This window comes from Giraffa tippelskirchi, chromosome 5, assembly GCF_054371585.1.
Source record: "Giraffa tippelskirchi isolate mGirTip1 chromosome 5, T2T-mGirTip1v1.2.pri, whole genome shotgun sequence".
NCBI classification, from domain to species: domain Eukaryota; kingdom Metazoa; phylum Chordata; class Mammalia; order Artiodactyla; family Giraffidae; genus Giraffa; species Giraffa tippelskirchi.
This window is the reverse complement of record NC_137279.1, coordinates 152,546,187-152,553,194: the sequence shown is the minus strand read 5'-3', so window position 1 is coordinate 152,553,194 and position 7,008 is coordinate 152,546,187. Positions and strand designations below refer to the sequence as shown.

The 7,008-nt window shown below is 36.8% G+C and overlaps 1 long non-coding RNA gene across 1 annotated transcript; it reads left to right on the top strand.

The window, feature by feature from the left end:
- LOC145506343 (uncharacterized) lies at positions 1 to 3,969 on the top strand. The gene is made up of 3 exons (XR_014053783.1): positions 1 to 242; positions 967 to 1,065; positions 2,466 to 3,969. It is a non-coding gene; the product is annotated as an uncharacterized LOC145506343 (long non-coding RNA).
- The last annotated feature ends 3,039 nt before the right edge of the window (positions 3,970 to 7,008 follow it).

The window sequence follows — 7,008 nt, the reverse complement described above, 5'->3', positions numbered from 1 at the left end:
AGATAAAACTCCAGCAGTCCCTAGTCTACACATATCCTGCAGCATTTTCTGTTTTCTCCACCCAAGATTGATGCCTTCATGTGAGCCCTGGAGTATTTTTCAACCTGTGGTTCTAGGATCCCTTGTATTGACACCTCCTGCGATGCTCGCTAAAAGTATTCAACCCAACTTACAAGATCTACATGTCAAAATTTTTCAGTTAAAAAATACACAAGCCACATCTACAGAATGAGAATCTACAGGTGATACCTGGCAGGGGTTGGGGGGAAGGCTTCAGTTTAACAAGGCTCTCAGGTGATTCTAATACAGAAGAAAGCTTGAAACTAGAATCTTGCTTGATCAATCATCCTATCTCTAAACTAACAGAATGAATAAAGTGGGGGTTAAAAGATAAAAAGGAAGAAGAGATATTAAGAAAAAAGAAAACACAAGAGGAAAAGCAAGACTAGAGAAGAAAATTGTGAATATGATTTTGAGCATAGTGAGTTGGAGATGCCTGTGGGACATGCAGGAGACCATTTCTAGTACTCGGTTGGATTATAGGAATAAAACTCCAGGGAAAGGTTGGGGCTGGTTAGATAGATTTGATGACTATATTTCTGAAACGAGAACTGGGAGCCATGTTTGCACGGATATTTGTGCTTCTCCCAGGAAAAGAGAGAAAATTTTAATACCAAAGCGTTGACAATGTTTCAAAATTTTAGGCAATTTGCTTCTTCTCTATCCTCAGTCTCCTCCTCTGTAACACTGGGATAATAGTGGTCCCTACTCTATAAAGTTCCTATGACTAAATAACAAGTATTTCATGAGTAAACAAATGAAAAATGCTTGGGGCAGTGCTTGGACATAGTAATCATTCAGTAAATGTTAGCTATTCCTACTTATGTAAACAATAGGGCTAAATACTTTTTTAAAATAAAAGGTATACAGATTAGAAAGGAAAAATAAAACTGTCTTTGTTTGAAGGTTGCATGATTGTCTACGTACAAAAATCCCAAAGGACTGACAAAATAAAAAACCCACCTGAAATGAGTAAATGACTACAGCAAGGTTACAAGATATAAGGTAAATATACAAAATCAATTACTTTCCTTCATACCAACCATGGACATTGGAATTTGAAATTATTAACACAGAACCATTTATAGTAGCACCTAAAAACTTGAAATATTTAAGTTATAAATCTTTCCAAATATATACAAGGTCTATGCATAAAAATAAAAAAGCTTAATGAAAAAAGTCAAAAAATACCTAAAAAGAGACAGTCTGTGTTCATGGATTAGAAAATTCAATACTGTTGTCAATTCTTCCCAACTTGATTTGTAGATGCAATACAATCTGAATCAAAATCTGAGCAGCCTTTTTGTGGCTATTAGAAAGTTTATATGGAAGGCCAAAAAAAAAACAGCCAACACAATACAAAAAAGAACAAAGTTGAAAGACTGCAATTACCCAACTTCAAGACTTACTGTAAAGCTACAGTAATCAACATAGCATGGTACCTGTGTATTCTGCTATTGTTGGATGAAGTATTTTATAAATGTCAATTAGGTCTAGTTGATTAATGGTGCTGTGTCAGTTCAACTGTGTTATTACTCATTTTCTGCCTGCTGGATCTATTAATTACTGAAGGGGTATTCAAGTCTCCAAATCCATATTAATGGATTTGTCTATTTCTCCTTTGCAGTTCTATTAGTTTTGCCTCATGTGTTTTGATGTTCTGTCATTAAGTACATACACATTAAGAACTGCTATATCTTCTTGGAGAATTGACTCCTTTATCATTAAGGAATGACCCTCTTTATCCCTGATAATGTCCCTTGTTCTTCAGTCTAATTTGTCTGAAATTAATAATAGCTATTTCAGCTTTCTTTGATTAGTGTTACTATAGAATATCTTTCTCCATCCCTTTACTTTTAATCTATTTGTGTCTTTATATTTAAAATAGATTCATTGTGGAAAAAATGTACGTATATAGTTGCAACTACTTCTTTATCTACTCTAACAGCCTCTGTCTGTTAACTGATATATTTAGACAATTCATATTTAGTGTGATTATCAGTGTATTTGATTTACTATCTACCATGTTTGTAGGTGTTTTACATTCATTGTATTTGTTCTTTATTTTTTCTCCCTCTTTCTTCCTTCTCTGGTTTTAACCAAGCATTTCATATAATTCCATTTTCTCTCCTCTCAGTCTATCAATTTACAAAATACATTTATAACAAATTTAAGTCCACTTTCAAATAACACTTCAGATGCAACGCATGTGCCTTATAACATAGTATTCCCAATTAATGCCTCTCATTCCTTACAAATTTATGTCATTCATTTCACTCATCCATATGCTGTAATCACTTAATGCATTGTTACTATTAATATTATCACTTTGAACAGTTATCTATTAGATCAATTAATCAGAAAAAGAAAAGATTTTATTTTCCCTTTATTTATTCCATCTCTAGTGCTCTTCTATTCTTTATTTAAATCTGAAATCTGAGCAAAAGCTTTAAAGAACATGCCATCTGGAGAGAACCTTTAAGGGAAAAGAGGTTACTGAGGAAAAGACAGACAGAAGAATGAAGCCAAAGGGCACGGAGCCAAGAAAGCACCTATGGATGAAACAATAGTTGAATTGGAATCCCTTCTAGAAATCATCCGTGGTTTAATTACCTCCTTTCCTAGGTGAATAATTTGCCCAAGGTTACACAGCTCAGAAGTTGAAGAATTGGGATTCAAACCCTGGAAGAGTGACTTCGGCACCTGTTCAAACTACAGAAGAAGTCAGGACCTGCTCAAAGTGGCTCAGCCAATCAGACACAGCCAGGACAAGATCTTAGTCCCTGTCTTCAGACCCTCACCTTTCATTCTCCCACAGGAGCACATTCTGGAACACAAATCCCCATAGGGATTTTAGAGATGGAGTTAACATAGTCTTCTGGGTCAAGGGTTAAAAAGGAATCAGAAATTATATATTCTCAGGAGGGAGAGGGTATCTGTACAGTTTCACTAATTACAACTTTGAATAGGCTGCCGGCAAAGTCTTCTTAATGAAATGAGCCAGAATCCCTCTTTGGAAGCTTTCCTAGACAATCAGGTCTGTATAAGCGAATACTTATACCCTAGACCAAAGGGAAGGCACCAACCAAATGAAGGCTCCTTGAGGAGGGGGTTGGTGGGAGAAGAGGGTCTGCCAGGGACCAGCAAACAAGGTCTTTCCTTCTTTCTTATAATATTATGTAGCAATTACAGATTAAAGATTATGTATTCACTAACAACAAAGATAGGGGTTAAAAACATAGTGCTTACTATAAAAAAGTAATAAAATGGGATGAGATAATGTGGCACCTCACTATTTACATAAATTAAAGATATATGCTCAACAAACAATAATATACATTTTTGCAGGAACACATACATACATATAAGATATATATTAAACACCTTACAACAGCTGCCTATGGGAAGCAAGGAAAGACAGTGAGCTATACAGGATATGTGTATATATATATATACACATATATATATACACACACATACACACATAATTTATATTTATTATACAGATGTGATTTATATAAGGATATATAGTTTTATATCCTTATATAAATCATGTATATGTTACAACCCTCAACAATAATGAGGTGCTGAGGGCAGCATCTGTAAATGATTCATTTTAGAAACCCTCACACTCTGGTGTACAGTAGGCAAACAAGACATATTTCTGAATGAATGGCTTCATTTCGACTTCCCCAGTGTTCTGAGCGTTACCTGCCAGACAGAGCAAGACCTTTCTGTCCAACATTTCCCTTGCCGCTGTTCTTAGTTCTCTCTGTGCCACTGTGTTCTATTAAAGTGGCAGCAAGAGCTGCCTAGAAAGAGGAATGATTATTAAAGACTGAAAATAATTACCCCCATTAAAAACAAGAAACACATTTTAGGCCCCTTTTAAGTAAAGGAGTTTAGTTTTACAATGCATTCCCCTTTGATTTTTTTTCCACGTACAGTGTTTAACTGTAAAACACTCATTGGCTGAACAAAAGCATTTCTTTGTACAAGTTAATAAAGAGAAATAAGTTTTTACCCCATGGTGTCAGTTCAGCAGGACTCAGAATGCTATTGTGGAACACAATGATATATGCTCCTTGTTTCACTGTTTTAAAACAAAATCATACTTCTGCCAGTTAAGTTGAATTCTGCAAGTCTGATTTTTTTTAAAAGATTTTAAAATATTATAACAGTTTTAGGCTCACAGAATTATCAGAGAGATAGTAAAGAGAGTTCCCACACAGCCCACAGCCAGTTTCCCCTGTTATTAACATATTTGTATGGTACATTTGTCGCAATTAATGAACCAATGTTAATACATGACTATGAACTCAAGACCATACTTCATCCTGATTTCAACTAAGAGGACTTCAGTCTTTTAACAACTTCAGCTGATTGGAAAGGCCTTCCTACGTGATGAAGAGTAATATGCTTTACTCAAAGTCTACTGATTTAATGTTAATTACATCTAAAAAAATATCTTTATAGAAGCATCTAGAGTTGTGTTTGACCAAATAACTGGGTACCATGGTCTAGCCAGGTTGACACATAAAATTAATCATCATAGACAGTGTGAACAGTTTCCATATATCCCACAGCCAGTTTCCTCTATTATCACCATCTTACATTATCATGGTACATTGGTCACAATAAAGAACTGATATTGATATGTGATTATTAACTCAGGTTCACTTTTTAATTAAGATGGCCTCATTTTCTTTCCTAATGCCCTTTCTGTATCTCAGGATCCTATTCCATTTACCACGTTATATTTAGTTATCATGTCTCCTTAGTTTACTCTTGGTTGTGACAAAGTTTCTCAGATTTTCCCTATTTCTGATGACGTTGACAGTTTTGAAGATTACTGGTGAGATATTTTGTAGAATATCTCTCAAGTGGGGCTTGTCTGATGTTTTTCTCCTAATTAGACTGGGTAATGTTTTGGGAGGAGGACCACAGAGGCACAGTATCATTCTCATCATACCACATCAAAGGACACACCATCAGCATGACTCACCACCTTGGATATCATCCTTGATCACCTGGTGGAGGTGTTTATCAGATTTCTTCACTTTCAAGTTATTCTTCTCTTTCTCTCTTTCCATCCTATACTTACAAGCCTGCTGTTAAATTTTAAGATTAATTAATGAAATTACAGAGACTTAAAACATGTCATTGTTGTTCAGTCACTAAGTTGTGTATTAAAACATGAAATCTTTACAATTAATCAAAGTATTTTTAGAAAAGAGTGAGAAGAGGTTTCCCTTCACTTGTACCAACAGTGGGAGTGATGCTTCCTTCTGACTCATAAAGACCACAAGAAAACACTGATTTTGATTTGATAAAGTTTTAAATTGACAAGACTCAAAGAATGCTACTTTTGTTTTCCTGTATAACATGGAGACATGTGAATATTTGTAAATTTCTAATTGGTTCTGCTCTTTGCTGATACACATATGTCCTTGACCACAAAATGTGAGAATGCTGTTACATAACATAGCGATGACATAAGAATCAAATGCAGAGATTAACAAAGGGCTGTGAGAACAGTGGGCTTCCCAGGTGGTTCAGTAGGTAAAGAACCCACCTGCAATGCAAGAGACAGGAGATGCAGGTTGGATCCCTGGGTTGGGAAGACCCCTAGAGGAAGGCATAGCAACCCACTCCAGTATTCTTGCATGGAGAATCCCATGAACAGAACCTAAGGTTGCAAAAGAATTGGATATGACTGAAGTGACTGAGCATGTAGCATGCATGAGAACACTGGAAGAAAGAATTTCAACCAGGCAACTTGAGGACAGTTTCACGGAGGGTAGGACATGTGAGTATGGTTTTAAGAGACAGAGAAGGCTGAAGGAGCATCACATGCATGACATGGAAAAGAAAAGAGCAGGGCATAGGAAACAGAATTCGTTTGTGTGTGAATTGTATGTGTGCACATGGTGGGCAGAACTTTTGTACCAGGCTAAAGAGTTTGTGCTTTATTCTATGAGCACAGGTGTAGAGGATATGGATATTTGGGGGTAAGGAGAGTAATATGATCATATCTAAGTTATATTAGACATGGCAACTATTTAAAGGAAATTGGGAAGATAAAAACAGAGAAAAAAGAAGTTGAGAGGCTAGGTTCGATGCATGAGACAAATGCTCAGGGCTGGGGCAATGGGATGACCCAGAGGGATGAGATGGGGAGGGAGGTGGGAGGGGGGTTCAGGATGGGGAACACATGTAAACCCATGGCTGATTCATGTCAATGCATGGCAAAAACCACTACAATATTGTAAAGTAATTAGCCCCCAACTAAAATAAATAAATTTATTAAAAAAAAAAAAAGAAAGGCTTATGAAAGGATAGAAATTTTAAAGGGTGATACTGTAAATAGAGAAGAGAGGAAAATTTTTAGAGGTAGAATAGATAGGATTTGTACCAACACCATAGCTAAGAAGTAGCAGGGACTAGAGGACCTCTTCTTCCTGTCCACACAGCTGGACTCCACTCCCTGGCCTCCATTATATTAGCTGGCACTGCTTGACTGAGTTCCAGGCAGAATATCATGCCATGAAAGTCAGGGATGACACTTCTAGGTCTATCTCTCTCTCTCTCTTTTCTGGACTGGAAGGGAGAGAACCCTCAAGTTCACTCTGGGTGCCATGCACTGAAGGTTGTAGAACCACAGGATAGATGGAGCTGTGTTTCCTGAATCACTGCTTCCAGAGGACCTTCCAGCCTGGTAGACCTTGAGACAAGGGAGAAGTACACTGTTTTCCTGTTGAGCCATTACGTGCTTGGGCCTGTCTGCAATCACAGCATAGCTCAGGCTACCCTAACCATACTGGAAATTTGTACTTTGAAGTTGGTGCTCCCATAACAGAAAACTAAAGCATGTGACATTGGCTGTGTGAAGATAGTGATAGTGGAGATAAGCAGACTGGCAAGTCCTGTTTTGCTGGGGCAAAATAT